This window comes from Molossus molossus, unplaced genomic scaffold (assembly GCF_014108415.1).
Source record: "Molossus molossus isolate mMolMol1 unplaced genomic scaffold, mMolMol1.p scaffold_m16_p_10, whole genome shotgun sequence".
Taxonomy (NCBI): Eukaryota; Metazoa; Chordata; class Mammalia; order Chiroptera; family Molossidae; genus Molossus; species Molossus molossus.
Genome location: NW_023425345.1, coordinates 62,901,394 through 62,917,173, shown reverse-complemented (window position 1 = coordinate 62,917,173; position 15,780 = coordinate 62,901,394). Strand labels below are relative to the sequence as shown.

General features: G+C 45.2%; 1 non-coding gene across 1 annotated transcript; it reads left to right on the top strand.

The window, feature by feature from the left end:
- Nucleotides 1-8,011: 8,011 nt before the first annotated feature.
- On the top strand, nucleotides 8,012-8,118 carry LOC118624788. Its single transcript, XR_004958459.1, has one exon. It is a non-coding gene; the product is annotated as a U6 spliceosomal RNA (small nuclear RNA).
- Nucleotides 8,119-15,780: the final 7,662 nt, after the last annotated feature.

Sequence of the window (15,780 nt, the reverse complement as noted above, 5' to 3'; positions counted from 1 at the left end):
GATTACAACCATACTCCAGAAACATACTTGGATTGGAGCTTAAGCATGACGCATAGCAGCCCACGGTGTTCTGAACATGGGATAATTTTAGTTCAGACCACTGGTCATGCTAACAAGCAAGGATACTTTCCACTTTAGGTCCCCATTCCTTCTGAGTTGGATCAGAAAGCAAACTTCTGATTTGCCTGTGGTTTGTGTGCCAGGTTGTTTTGCTCAGAAAACAAAAGCTTTGCTGGGTGAGGGAGATAAGTACGCTCCTGGTTAAAACAGGCCAACTAGACCAAATGAAAGATTTATTTTGTTGGGGTCAATTTCCAATCGGTGGCTTCCTCAGGGACCCTCTAATAAGGATCCATACAGGGTTAGGACAGCTTTCCTTCTTCACCATTCTTGTGTGTGTGTGTGTGTGTGTGTGTGTGTGTGTGTGTGGTGTTGGTATTATAGAGGAAGGAGTAAAGAATGACCACAGATCCATCCAAGGCCTACCTAAAATTCACCATGGTTCAACGTAAACACTATATTTCATCCATTCTGAGGCACACATGTATTTTCACATTTTAACAATGCTTATATCAGAAGAAGCCTCACCATCTGTATGTATACCACAGTTTATTTGGTAGCAATTTCTAATTTTCTTAGCAGCAGTGTGTCTCAGATTCAGTGACGTGATGTCTAACTTGGTCACGCTGCCCGTGTCCCCGAAAGTCTTACAGGGCAGGCACTGCTCGGTGGGAGCCGTCAGAGCCCCCCAGAACTGCTACGAGCTGTGCGGCGTCTGTGTCACGGAGCGCGGTTCCCACGTCCTTCCACAGTCAAGCAATATCCCAGGCTCTTCACACCTCTAGTCTCACGGCTCCACAAAGCAGGTGTCATTATCCTTTCTCAGGCAGGGTCTAGGCAGGACTCAGAATCATACCAGTTATTTAAACAGAGAAAATGGAATAATGGTCAACCAGGTACAAAGCTGGTAGCTACTAACTAAACGGGTAAAAAGGGGGCTTGAAGCATCAAGGAGGCAGCAACTGCAGGGAGCATCGAGCACCCCTGGGGCTGGGCAAGAGGCTGGAATGGTTACAGCTTGGAAATCTAGAAGGGGAGCGACCCAGACCCGAGCCTCGGGCCGCGGCTGGAGGCTGGGGCCGGGGTCTCGGAGGGGGCCAGGGAAGCTGGCTCTGAAGGTGCTGGGAAAACTGCGCACTGGGTTTGGTTGCTGCCCCGGAGAAGACGTGCAGAGGCTCCGGGGGCCTGGTGCTCTAGGGGCAGGAAGCAGGAGGGAGGACAAGGCCTTTCGTCCTTCTCAGCCCGTTGGCCGAGCGGAAAGGTGGCCTGCAGAGTCGCAGCCCCAGCGTCCCAAAACAGAGTATGGAAGGGTGGTGTGCAGACAAATGAAGAAACAGACACAAACATATCAAAAGTAGTGAGTACATTACCCCAAATCACACAAATCTAAAGCTACAAAGCCAAGATCTGAGCCCAGACCGTCCTGATTCCACGCTATATATGCTTAAGGACCACATGGGCTTCTTTTCTGTCCGGGGCCTTCTATGGGTTTCTTTGTCTTGTTTTTTTATTGCTTCAGCCAACAGGTATTTCTTGAGTGTCTCTTCTATGTCAGGCATTGTGCTTGGCTCTGGAAAAAACAGCAAACAAAACCGACATGGCACTTGTCCTCAGAGAACTGACAATCTAGTTCTATTTCTGAGGACAGTTCTCTCTCTCTCCCCCCGCACCCCCCCACCCACACCCCCAGACTCTCTTTTGTCTGCATGTCTAGTCGGCTGGCATGTATTACTTTCTTTTTCAATTATTTAATGTCTGCCCTTCTCTGCCTCACTGTCTCAATCTCTTTTGTATCTCTGTAATCTGTCCTGGTCCCTGTCTCCTCTTATGTTACCTTCGTTGCCTTTCCTCATATTTCTCTCCATGTTAATGGCCAAAGCATAGACCCACGTGTAAATTCTATCGACATTTTCTCTTTTGACAAATGTCATACGTTTTATTCAAAAATGTTTAAATGAATGAGCAAAATAGTTTATAGTTTGTAGTTCTCTATCTTAAAACACAAATAAATCTCATTCAGTAGGCTTTTTGCTTATTGGCCTTTCATTTTCTTTTGCAGCTAGCTCCTCCAGGGTGATCAGTCACTGAGAGATTCAGCAATAGATCAAAGAAAGCACAACATTCACAGTAGTTTTGATAAGCAGGGCTTCCAACACACCAGACATGACGGCAAAATCCTTCCCATTTAAAGAGTCACTATGTGTGTAGTGGTTCAGGCTGAAGAAACAGACTACCTTGAGTCTGAACCGCAGGTCTTCCATTCCCTAACTGTGTAGCATCAGGAAGAGTTAGTCAGCCTCTCTATGCCTTGATTTCCCTCATCTGCAAGATGGGGACAGTAACATTGGCACCTACTTCATTGGGTTCAGGGGAGGATTAAGTGAATTAATACACAAAGACATTCAGAAGAGTAGCAATTCGCTGTCGTCGTCATCGAGAGCACATCCCATCATGACAACAATGCCCTCACTCTCACAGTCCCTCCGCTCTAGGTCTCTCGGTGCCCTGGACTGCTGTCCCCAGCATTTCCGAGCTGCGCGCTCTCCTTCCTGTGGTTCTGCTCACACAGTGCTGAGGAAACACATCATGTCAAAGCTACTGAGGCTGTCAGTTCATGCTGGCTGTATATGACAGAAAATCAGCTCAGTCCAGTTTAACCAGAAGGGTTGCATAACTGGGAAGTTCAGGAGCAGAAGTGGAAGCCATGAACAAGTTCAGGGCCTCCAATAAGATCATCAGGGGCTCGCCCCATGTTTTTCTCTCGCCTTGGTTCCACCGGCTTCATTACTGCCCCCTGCAGTCAAGGCCTCTCCAGGTGGTGACAATCATGTCCTCTGGTTCCAGCTGCCCTGTAGTGTCACATTCAAAGGCAAACCTCAGCCCTGGTTGGTGTGGCTCGGTTGGTTGGGCGTCGTCCCGTGCACTGAAAAGTCGCTGGTTCGATTTGCGGTCAGGGCACATGCCTGGGTTTTGGGCTTGATCCCTGGTAGGGGCTGTGCTGGAGGCAGCTGACTGATGGTTTGCTCTCACATTGATGTCTTTCTCCCTCTCTCTGTCTCTCTTCCTCTCTCTCTAAAAATCAATAGAAATGTTGAAAAAATAAAAATAAGAGCACTCCTCTACTGAGAGTCTGTGACTACCTTAAGAGAATCCTCGTTCTCCTGGTTGCCTCCTGGCCCTGGGGATTGGGGCAGTCTTGGTCTCTTGTTTATCCGAATGTTAAGCCTGGTGTTCTGGCCCACACAGCAGTGTCCCTGTCACCATTTCGCTCAGGTGGGTTTGGGTGTCAGAGTACACACAGGGCTCTTGATGGCTGCTTATGCTCACCCAGCATCCCCGAGACTGGCCCATGTGTTAGAGGCCTGCACCATGAGCCACCTATACAGCACCCCCACACCGGCCTGATGACTAACTGATGTGGAAGAGGCTCCATGTGGCAGCACTGGCCAGGGAGGTAAGAAATGAGTAGGCATTGGGCAATATTTTTGCCAATTCAAATTTTAGCATCAGCAAACATCATATCCCATTTCTTTCCTCTCCTCATATCTAATATCTGTCATTCTGCCTTTTTTATGAACTTTTTTCCAGTTAAACAGATGCTGGACCTTTGGTGAACATATTTTCCAAAGATCTGTTCTAATCTCTGAACCTCTTCGGTCACTGAGTTAAGCAATATGAAAAGTTATATTAAGTGTCCTAGATGTCTAAAACTGTATAGAGATTTGTGACATGTTTAAGTGGTGTCAAGTCTTCATTTTATTTTATTTTTTATTGATTGATTTTTAGAGAGAGAGGAAGGGAGAAGAATAGAGATAATAGAAACATCAATGAGAGAGAACATCGCCTGGCTGCCTCCCGCTGGGCATGTGCCCTGACCGGGAATCAAACCAGCAACCTCTTGGTGCATGGGCTGATGCTCAACCACTGAGCCACACCAATTGCCAATTTTTAAAAAGAGTTATTAAAGGACAAGTGTTAGAATATAAGTATTCACATAGTTCTTTGTCCTCAAAAACATCAGAGAAGTTCATGAACAGGCCACTACTGTGTTTCTAATTCCAAAGGGCTGCTTGGACTTCGGGGGCTGCTTGGACTTTGGGGGCTGCTTGGACTTTGGGGGGCGTCTCCCCCAGGGGCACACTGATTTTCTGTCCTGTTCTCCTCCGCATGGTCTTCATTGACGCAGCCTGAGCCCACGGCCTGAGCAGCAGCGCTCACTTCCCTCCCCACACTGCACAGGGCTCGGGAGAGGACAGAGGTTTAACGGGAAGGATGAGGCTGGAGTCCTCAGAGTAGGGCCAGGCACTGAGAATCTGGGTGGACCTCGAGGAGCCTGGCAACCCCCAATATCCTGGTGGGGCTCTAGGAGCCGAGGGGAGGCAGTGCACCAGCCGGCAGGAGTGGCTGGGCTGGGGTCAGCAGCGTCTGATCCTTGAAGGCTGCGGCTCGGACACCGGAGGCAGAAACCCTGTGTGAGGCCTCTGGCCGAAGGAGTGGGAACTGGGCGGCAGCGCAGCTGTTTGAGCTCCGAGAGGTGGAGAAGCGCAGGCCCGCCCGGTGCGCAGGCAGGAAAGGCGGGCAGGGCCTCCCACCGCGGCCTCGAGGCTGCTCCTTGGCCGCCGCTGCTTCTGTGCGCGCTACCCCAGTGCCTCCGGGCGTTTACTTCCTGTGAAGGTGGAGGCCGACAAAGGCTGCTTGTACCCAGAGTGTCGCCCTGCAGGAGGCCGGGAGCTGGGAGCCATCGGTACGGAGGAGGACCGAAGGGGAGAAAGCCCTGCGTTCCCACCGACTGGCCTCTGCCACGCAGGCTGCGCGCAGTGTACACGCTGGGTGTGTGGGAGGAGGGGAGGGCCCTGCTCCGCGAGGCTGCAGAGATGGCTGGGGAAAGTCATGTTTTATTTCTGACACAACCTGGCCGGCAGCCACACAAGTAATCCATTTTTGGTGGGATCTTTTTGGAAGGGAGAAATACAAGATGTTTTCATTCATCTGCTTTAAAATTAAAAGCAGGGACCATAGGAGAGTTCAGGAAAAACAACAATGAATTAAAAACACATATAGCCGTTCCCCATCTATTAAACTTTGGACAAGGATGACATGTCCAAAAAAAAAATTAATGTTACATTTTTTTTTTTAACTTTTAAAAACATGATATATTTCTCTGCCTGTGTAACCAGAGTGTGTGGAGTACAATCTACTAATTTTTTGGTGAATCTGCATTGTCCTTTAGAGACATCAGTTACAGTAGCTCTCTCCAGACTCACCCTTTTCCCTGTATTCTTTCCCTCATCTCTGGGAGACTGTCACTTACGGCTGCTATCAGTGTCCTCTTTTAGAAGCAGTCTACATTCCCTCTTTTTTTGTTCCAATGTTTTGTTCTTAGTAGGCAGGAAACTAGATGAGCTTAATAGAATTCTACCTAAAATAAGAGGCTGAGCAGGTGGCATTGGAGTCCTCGGAGCCTGAGTTTCAGCTACAGGTACAGAGCCCCATAGGTATGCACAGTGACATGCTTTTTTCGTTTTCTTTTAAAAGAAATTTGGATGAATTCATTAACTATTTATGGAATGCCTTCTGTATGCCAGGCACTAAATTAGACACTGGAGGTCAAAGGAAATAAGTCCCAGTGTTTTTCCTTGAGACACATATTACTCATGAGGGAGACAGACACCTATGACAGTCCCTGACAAGACAACCGAATGTTGCAAGCGCCAAGGAATGCTACTGGATTGTCACCGAGGAGCCTTAGAGGCGTCTAAGCATCTGGGAGGGGCTCATGGAGAAGTCCTCCTCCAGCTGAGTCTCAGAAGATTGTATTTACAGGACCTGCAGCCCCCCCCCCCCCCCCACCTCCTACCACAGTAATTTAACTTGAAATTCTGTAATGGAATTTTCTCACTTTCACCTCTAAATAGTCAGAGGCTGTAGGCTTTAAATGAAAAGCAAGCTAATGTATTTTTAATATAACTAGACGGTTTGAATTTAGGCACAAAGGCCACGTTTGAGAACGAAGAGTGTAATTGGCACTTAATGAGGTGAATGTAGGCGCAGACCTTATAGAGCAGGGTAATGACCAAGGGAGCAGGTGTTCACACTGAAGAAACTCACCAACTCCTTAAGCACGGTATTGTCAAAGGCTGGTTCCTTTTTCCTCCAGCTTGGTTGTCCCAGTTCTTTCCTTGATTCCATGATCCACTTAATGTACACGCAATAAATTCCATTAAAAAAATTAAAGTCAATCTAGTCATACCATACCCTCACTTTTAAATTGCCAAAAGATAACAATAAGATATTCATAAAAGAATTACAAGGAATCCATGGGTATGTAAGAAGTAATCAATTTTATTTATTTATTTGTTCGTTTGTTTATTTATTTATTTATTTATTTATTTATTTTTTATCCTCACCAGAGGACATTTTTTTCATTTTTTGTTCAGATAGAGTGGGAGGGAGAGAGAGAGAGAGAGAAAAACATCAACGTGAAAGGGTCACATTGAGTGCCTGCCACCCGCATGACCCAACCAGGGCCGGGGACAAACTGCTACCAAGGTACGTGCCCTTAGCGGGAACCGAACCTGGGTCTCTCCTGACCGTAGGCCGATGCTCTAATTGCTGAGCAAAACCGGCCAGGGTGTAATCAATATTACTAATAATGAAAGAAATGTTACTCCTAAGAGCTTGAATATGTCCTTCATAATCAATGACTATGATTCATTCAGGAAATTTAATTTTGATATAATACTATTATCTAAAATAGTTTCTGTGCTTAATTCACCAGTGTCCCAGTAATAATTTTACCCCGTAACTTTTTTTTAAATCCTCACCCAAGGATATTTTGCTATTTATCTTTAGATAGAGTGGGAGGGAGGGAGAGAGAGGGAGAGAGGGAGAAACATCGACGTGAGAGGACATGTAGACTGGTTGCCTCCTGCACGACCTGACTAGGGCTGGGGCTGAACCGCAAATGAGGTACATGCCCTTGACCAGAATTGAACCTGTGACTCTTTGGTCCGCAGGCTGACGCTCCAACTGCTGAGCCAAACTGGCCAGGGCTCCCCCGTAACATTTTTCGTAGCATTTCCCCCCACCCACCCACTCCTAGGGCAGTTTAACATGTTGAATTTAGTCCTCATGTCTCTTTAGCCTCCTTTTATCTGGAATATTTCCTCAGCATTTGTTTTTCATGACATTGATATAGTTGAAGAATATATTTCCATTGTTTTAAAGATGTCCCTCCATTTGTTTTCTCTCAATTAGATTCAAGTTTTCATTTTTGGCAGGAAGGGTTTCATGTACTTTTTTTGAAGGTGGAGATCTGTGTCTTCTCTCTTCCTGTGACCTTGTGGGTTCTGGAGCCGGGAGACGCTTTGAAATCCCGCCTCTGCCACATCATGGCTGTGCCGTCTTGGGCAGGTTACTTACCTCAGCCCAGCATCTACATCCTCCCTCTCTGTAAAAAGGCTATAAGTAATATCTAAATGCTATAGTAAAGATAGAGAGATTTAATAAATTTGAAGAACCTAAAACAATTCCTAACCCCTAAGAAGTGCTTCATCATTTTTTTTCTTTATTGATTTTAGAGGGAGAGGAAGAGAGAGGGAGAGAGAGGGACAAACATTGATGAGAGAGAACATCGATTGGCCACCTCCCGCACGTTCCCCACTGGGGATTTGGCCTACCACCTGGGCATGTGCCCTGACTGGGAGTTGAACTGGTGACCTCTTGGTGCATGGGTCAACACTCAACCACTGAGCCACATGGGCTGGGCTCATTTTTATTTTAGATGTCAAATAACTATAAAGTAGATTGTTATTGCAAAAATGGAGTGGTTTGGAAGAATTGTTTTTGGGCAATGATACCATTTGGGGGCAGTGGTGTAGCTTTGCCCCCAAGTGTGCTTTGGTATATATAATTTCTGAATTCTAAAATTTATGTTAAGAAACATAAATCAGTGTTTGCTTTGGCAGCACATATACTAAAAGTGGAACAACACAGAGCAGATTAGCAGGGCCCCTGTGCAAGGATGGCACGCAAATTCGTGAAGCATTCCATATTTAAAAATAAAAAGAAAAGAAACATAAATCAGAGACACATTTTTGTCAATGCACTTTCTTAATATGGGAGACTAGTCATGATACCACCAGAGAATCCCTTTCTGAAAATCCCTTATATTTCTTACCAGACAGATCCCTTGTACTCTTTACAATGCAATTTCGAGCAGATACATACAAGGCCCCAGTGAAGATGCTGATAGATTCCAGACAGACAGAGCCAGGCTTGTCATTGCAAAGGAATGAAGGTAACTGGGAAATACCTTGATGTGGTGCTTGACTATATGATGCAAATTTGCTTTTCGTTGTTGATGTATGATGTCTTGGTGGAATCTTTTAAAATAATAAGGATAAGAAGAAGACTCTAAATACGTAGTTATAATGAACAGAAAGTGGTTTGTAAGAAAAATATCATTCGCCAGCCCTTTCCATTGAAGACGCCTGTGCCCTGCGTGCCAGCAGTTCCGCTCGAGGAGACAGAGAGGAAGTCAGAACCAAGCCCGACGTCTGGTGATGAGGGAATGGAGAAGTCAATGGAGATCTTTTCAACAAGTGAATACCATGAAGCAGTTAAAATGCTTACTAAAAAAAGACTCACTTTAAAAAAATAGCCACAGTATGAAGGCATTTATATAAATTCTAAAAACGTATCACCAATACTATATATGTATATTTTGGAACACGATAATGGAGCAAAAAAATTACAAAATATAAGTGGGAAGGAGACACAGCTTTGAAGGGGCAGGGGAACAGAACCAGCAAGAGGCTTAAAGGAGCCTATAATTCCACCTGCCGTCTTTGTTTCCTTATTTTAAAAACAGAAATGAAGTACATATGCCAACATGTTTAACAATCACTGAATCTAGGTGGTGCCAATAAAGATATTTTCTATACTAGTGTCTTTACTATTCAAAATGCTTCATAAAAAAAAAACCTGACAGTAAAAAACACCTTTCTATTTGAATATTAGACGGTTCTTCCGATACCAGGGACCTGGAACCTGCCGTGTACTTCACTCCGCTGAACTGTTGCTGCGGTATGGGAAGCACTGCTATTTAAATATCTCTGGGTTTGCAGTGGGTTTATATTTGTCTGGACCATCTCTTCTCTCCCATTGGATGGAAATCCTTCAAAAGCAGGAAGCAGAGCTGGTTTTGCACACAGTGGACCGGCTCCTTCAGAGCAGGTCTCCAGAACTGGCTGTACTCTGCTCACAACTGGAGTTCGACAAACTTTGTTGAATGAGGTAGTTCAAGTTGAGCTCTACTACTTCAGGCCACTTCTGAGCCCACACTCGAATGGAAGTAGACACAGGCACACAGCTGGATTGGACCAGAGGATGGCCTACAATAGCAGGTGCATAGCCCATGTGATCAGTTCTGACCAGGATGGCAGGGGCGGGCGTACTGTGATTACATTTCCCATATGTTGGTGTCCTTCTTTGGGCTAAGAGATTGCCTGGATGGAGTAACTCGCCACGCCATCATCCTCCATCACCACATCAGTAGGTTGACTTTATCAGCTTGGCCCCAAGCCTGAGCAAGACAGAGGCAAGTCAGACTAGTCGTACCAAAGATTGGCGTCTGAAACAAAGGAAAAGTCGGGATGTTCTAATAGAATGTGGGAATAACTGGTTAGGGGCAGGCTTTGGAAGCCTTGACCACTGAACGGCACTGTGAAGACACCAAGTAGGAGCCGTGAGGGAAGGGAGTAAGAAATCAGGTAGAAAACAACAACAACAACAAGATTGGACAAGGCCACACATTTAGGGAGCAGGGTGGGAAGACAAGCATTGGCTGGCTTACCCGCCAGTTACGCAACCTGAGCCTGTGATCTTTGTACAAAGGCCTCAATAGTTTATAATACAGTAAACTCCTCTTAAATGCCCACACACTCAATGAAAAAGATGTTGGTGGTAGTGATGACAATGCTGCCCCAGGAAGGCTCTCAGTTTCTGCATCCCTCCCAGTGCTGGAGATAGCCGTCCCTGAGTCGGCCTTGGGACCTGCCTGCCTCCCTGGGACTGCTCAGGCGCAGACTGAATGCTCTGGTTGAGCCTCCAGCCACTCTGTTCCCTGCACACTGCCTGCTTTGCACTGCCCTGTCCACGTGGTGAGGAAGAGGGGAAATTAATCCTGCTCACACTTCATAGGACACCCCACATACACTCTTTTTTTTTTAATCCTCCCTCAAGGACATTTTTGCATTTATCCTCAGATAGAGTGGGAGGAGAGAGGAAGGAAGAGAGAGAGAGAGAAACATCGACATGAGAGAGACACATCAAGTGGTTGCCACCCACACGACCCCAACAGGGGCCGGGGAAAAACTGCAACCAAGGAACGTGCCCTTAGCGGGAATCAAACCCGGGTCTCTCTGGTCCACGGGCCGACGCTCTAACCGTTGAGCCAAACCGACCAGGGCCCCACATACACTCTTAATCCTCCCTTCCCTTCTTTTCTCTTACTCTTCAAGACTTGGAGAGTCATGTCACCTTCTCAAGGACATCTTTGTTGTGACCCTTCCTGCTTCCTGGGGTGGGTTAGGAGGAGCCTCCCTGAGGCTCCCCACAAATCTTTGTATTGCTGTCCTTCCACTTACCATGTTGTATAGTATTTATCATTTGAGCGTCTGCTTGTCCAGCCTGCTGAGAGCAGAGGGCCCCTCCCTTATTCACCTTCGTTTCCACTGCATTTAGTATGTGGGACCCTGTTTATACTCTTAGCTCAGTGGAATCAAGCTTGCAAGGAGCTGGAGACGCCTGTTGTCTATGTGCTACACTCTGACCCACCAATTTTCTTCTTTCTGTTTGTTTTGTTTTTCTCTGTTGAGTACCTAAGCAATATTTGGAAGCATTCTTCTTGTAAAAATTCAAGAAAAAAAGTACAGAGAGTCAAAGGGACAAGTCTACATGCATTTCCCCCACTCCCTGCCTTGATCCCTGCCCTCCCCAGGCTGCTGCCATCATCACTTGGGTTTGTAGTCTCGCAAAAGTTATCTACTCACTTACAGATACATCCATACATGCAGAAATGTGCTGTTTTATTTGGTGATGCTGCATTTTGTTTTTATCACATAACGTTTTGGACATTGCAGGTCTGTGTTTATAACCTATTCAATTCTTTTTAACTGCCACAGAACAATCTACACAGATAGGTAAGAGACTAGCATTGGTTTAAAGAAGAAAAAAGCATATCAGCCAGTTCACAGAATTCATGGGAGGGCAAGAGAACTGGAGCCTGAAGCCACACAACCAGGAATGGCCAACCACTCTCTATGCGTGAGTACTGGGTAGGGGGTCTGTAGTGAGACCTCACTGCCACCACCTCCTGGTCCCCGTGGTGGTCAGGCTGCACTCCCAGAGCTCCCCCAGAGCTCCTTCGGTGCCCACAGAAGGACCCAGATACCTCTATCCCACACCACCTCCTCTCTTACCATCATGGTCACCTTCCGTCCTCTAGGGGATCTAGCAGTAGAGCGATCTTTTTTTTTATTTTATTTTTTTATCCTCACCCAAAGACAGGAGTGAGGGAGACAGAGAGAGAGAGAAGCATCGATGTGAAAGGGACACATCGAGTGGCTGCAACCCGCACAACCCAACCAGGGGCCGGGGACAAACTAACGGAGATACGCGTCCTTAGCGGGAACCAAACCTGGGTCTCTCTGGACTGCAGGCCGACACTCTGACCGCTGAGCCAAACCGGCCAGGGCTGTAGAGTGATCTTTAGGAGAAGATCAAATATTGGATTGCTGAAATGAGCCATGAAAATATAGCGCTATAGCAATAACCAGTTAACCATTAATAACCAGTTAACCATTAAATAGAAAAATAGATCTCATACACAAGAGCAACAAAAACTGTGAAATATGAGGGACAAACCACAGGATTTACTTAGAATCCCAGCTTTCGGTAGCCAGGTGTCATACGGAGGTGGATGGATACAGGCAGTGTCTGCGGAGTTCGTTCTTTTTGTTAATATGCCAGGAAAGGTGAAACATAATTCCGCTTCAGCACCTCTTATAGGCACTAAAACTTATTGACAAAATCGTAATTTAAATGGCAGGTATGCTCTTGAATTAATTAAGTGCTCACTTTTATAGTAGATACACTACAACACAGAGCTCATTTTACTGGTTAACTATTCATTCGGGGTATCTGTCTACTATCCTCCACCCCACTTAGACACACACACACACACACACACACACTCATGGGGGGCAGGCTAGCATACGGCTCTTCCAATATGACAACATGAACACAAGCTCAGTTGTAAGAAGCATTCTTGCTGACTTATTATCATATTATGTTTACAGTGATTTATTTTCTGAACCCTTAAGTCAAATGTATGGTGTGAGTAACACATTTTGAGAAGTTTACTCTTGATTTCATTGGTCTTCCTGTCCCATAGCCCTGATTTCAGTAATTTGGTCAGGATTATTTACAGTGAGTGCATTTTGCTGTGATATACACGACTCTGTGTCATGTTCACTTAAAAGTACACGCTCCGAGTTGGGTGTGGACCTGGGCAAATCATTTGAAATCTCCTAGTCTCTTGGAGACTAAGAAAATGACACATACCTGGCAAAACTGAGAAAGTTGAGTGAGGTAATGTATAAGAGAACATTTTGGGGGGGACTGAGCTAAGCTGTCTAAATGCAAATGGTTTCTCTTTTGGCTGAGCTCCTGGGGTCTGGAGACCGTTTTGTTATTGCTGCACCTGGTGGTCTCTCCCACTGTCCAGCCCGAACCCTGATGCAGAGGCAAAACCAAATGGCAGAGCCACGGCAGTGGCCACAGACATTCATCCAATACTCACCTTTGTATGTGGCGCAGGGTTAAGCATATGCACTATCTCATTGTAAACCTTAAACATTCTTTCGTGCAGGTATTATTACAGTCTGCATTTTATAGATAAGAAAATGCTTATTTATTCATTAAACTAAAACTCAAAGCACAGAGATCCTCTCCCTGCGAACTCATACAGAGTCATTCTTTCACTGATGCCAAAAAAATTGTACAATTAGAAACTGCTTTGTTTGACCTGAAGCCTTCTTGCTTCTTCAGGAGCAAATGCTGTGGGAGGGGCAACGCCGCGCCCCCTCAGTGCAAGTGTTTTCTCGGGGCTTCTGGGAGTCCGGTTTGATAAGAAGGATAGAAACAGTAAGAGGAAGTGCGGGGTTTGGTGGATAAGGAAAATATTTTTTCTCAGAGCTCCTTAATCAAATAACCAAGCCCACAAGCAGGAATAGCAGGAAGGGGGCTGGAAACAGGCTGTGCTGGGCGGAGGCCAGACATTGGGATGCCCTGACGCCCTGTTGAATAGAGGCGGGAAGCCGGAGGACAGGGCGCACAGACAGGAGCAGTGCAGGCCAGTGAGCACACTGCATGCACACAACTGCACAGCGTCTCTGAGGCACAGACCCAGCAGAGCAGCCCATCAGTCTACTCTCAACCCATTAGAGACCTAGTTGAAAAGTATTTCACTCTCCTCCCTTTCCCACTACCTTCCCATCACCTGTCACTCGGCCAGCCTGAAAACAGGTTTGAGGCGGTGGACCAGGTCCCACATAGGAGTGTTCTCTACTCTGCACAGGCTGCCCAAGGCCACTGATCTGCCTAATGAGGGAAGCACAGTTAAAACAGGTTCCTGCATGAACAGCGGAGAGGAGCAGGCTCACCTTGCTCAGCACTGTACTTAACAGGCCAGCTGGATGGAAGGGGTTCCTCTCTGGCCCGAGTTCCCATGTAAATTTCTTATCAAGGTAGCACATTCGATCCAAAGACTCCACTGCAGGTCTGAAAGAAGTTTACTCATCGTAAACGTTAGACTGAGAAGACTACCTCATGGGTATCAGTTTTTTTAAAAGTTGAATCTAGAATTTTTCCACAAAGAACGCAATCATATGGCTCCTTCTTTGATGTTAAAGCAGTAAGTTGTGAAATGTAAACAGTTACAATATGCTGTACTATTAAAAATCTTGGTTTTGGCATTTTTTCATACAAAAGCCTCTCCAAGACGCCCAGCTACTTTGGCTAACGTCACTGTTCACTTTAAAACTAGGAAAGCAAGGGGATTGTTCACTTGTTTCTTTCTTTTTCTTTTCTTTTTTTGTGGTACGTGCCCCTAACAGGAACCGAACCCGGGACTCTCTGGTCCGCAGGCCGACGCTCAACCGCTGAGCCAAACTGGCCAGGGCCTTTACTACGTTTAAAGTTAAACGTCTCTTCTTTTTTCAAGGTCTATAATTAGTTTATTATTTTTTCCTTTGAATGTTTTTTTAAATTTTTAAATTACAGTTGACGTACAATATTATATTAGTTTCAGGTGTACACCCAGTGATGAGACATTATATAACTTACTAAGTGATCATCATGATGAATCTAGTACCCACCTGACACCATACATAGTTATTAGAATATTATTGACTATATTCCCTACGCTGTACTTTATATCCTGTGACTGTTCTGTAACTACCAGTTTGTGCTACTTATTCCCTTCACCTTTTTCACCCATCCCCCCACTGTACCCCCAAAATGTTCTCTGTATCTATAGGTCTGTTTCTGGTCTGCTGTTTGTTTATTTTGTTTTTTAGATTCCATTATTGACAGATTGCATTTATTGCCAGTTTATTTCTCATAATTTTTATCTTTTTTACCCCCCTCCTCTCCTTTAATGTGCATGTATTGTGACCCTTTAACATTCATTGAGATACTGGTTTGGTGGTGATGAACTCCTTTAGCTTTTCCCTGTCTGGGAATTTCTGTATTTGTCCTTTGATTCTAAATGATAGCTTTGCTGGGTAGAGGAATTTTGGTTGTAGGTCCTTGCTTTTCATCACTTTGAATATTTCTTGCCACTTCCTTCTGGCCTACAAAGTTTCTATTGAGAAATCAGCTGACAGTTTTATGGGAGCTCCCTTGTAGGCAATTAACTGCTTTTCTCTTTCTGTTTTTAAGATTCTTTTTTTGTCTTTTAACCTAAGACATTTTAATTATAATGTGTCTTGTTGTGGGCCCCTTTGGGTTCATCTTGTTTGGACTCTGTGCTTCTGGACTTGTGTGTCTATTTTCTTCACTAGGTTAGGGAAGTTTTTCTGTTATTATTTTTTCACATAGGTTTTCAATTTCTTATTCTCTCTCTTCTCTTTCTGGCACCCCCATGATGCGAATGTTGTTACGTTTGAAGTTGTCCCAGGGGCTCCTTGCACTATCCTCATATTTTTGCATTCTTTTTTCTTTTTGCTGTTCTGATTGGGTGTTTTTTGCTTCCTTATCTTCCCAAACTCTGAACTGATCCTCTGCTTCATCTGTTGATTTCCTGTAATGTATTCTTCATTTCAGTTAATGCATTATTCATTTCTGACTGGTTCTTTTTTATGTTTTCTATCTCTGTTTTTATGTTTCCTATCTCTTTGATGAAGTTCTCACTAAGTTCATTTACTCTTCCCCTGAGTTCACTGAGCATCCTTATAACCAGTGTTTTGAACTCTGTATCTAGTTGATTGCTTGTCTCCATTTTGTTTAGTTCTTTTTCTAGAGTTTTGTTCTGTTCTTTCCTTTGAGACATGTTTCTTTGTCTCCTCATTTTGGCTGCCTCCCTGTGTTTGTTTCTATGTATTAAGTAAAGCTGCTATGTCTCCCAGGCTTGGAGACATGGACTTATGCAGTGGG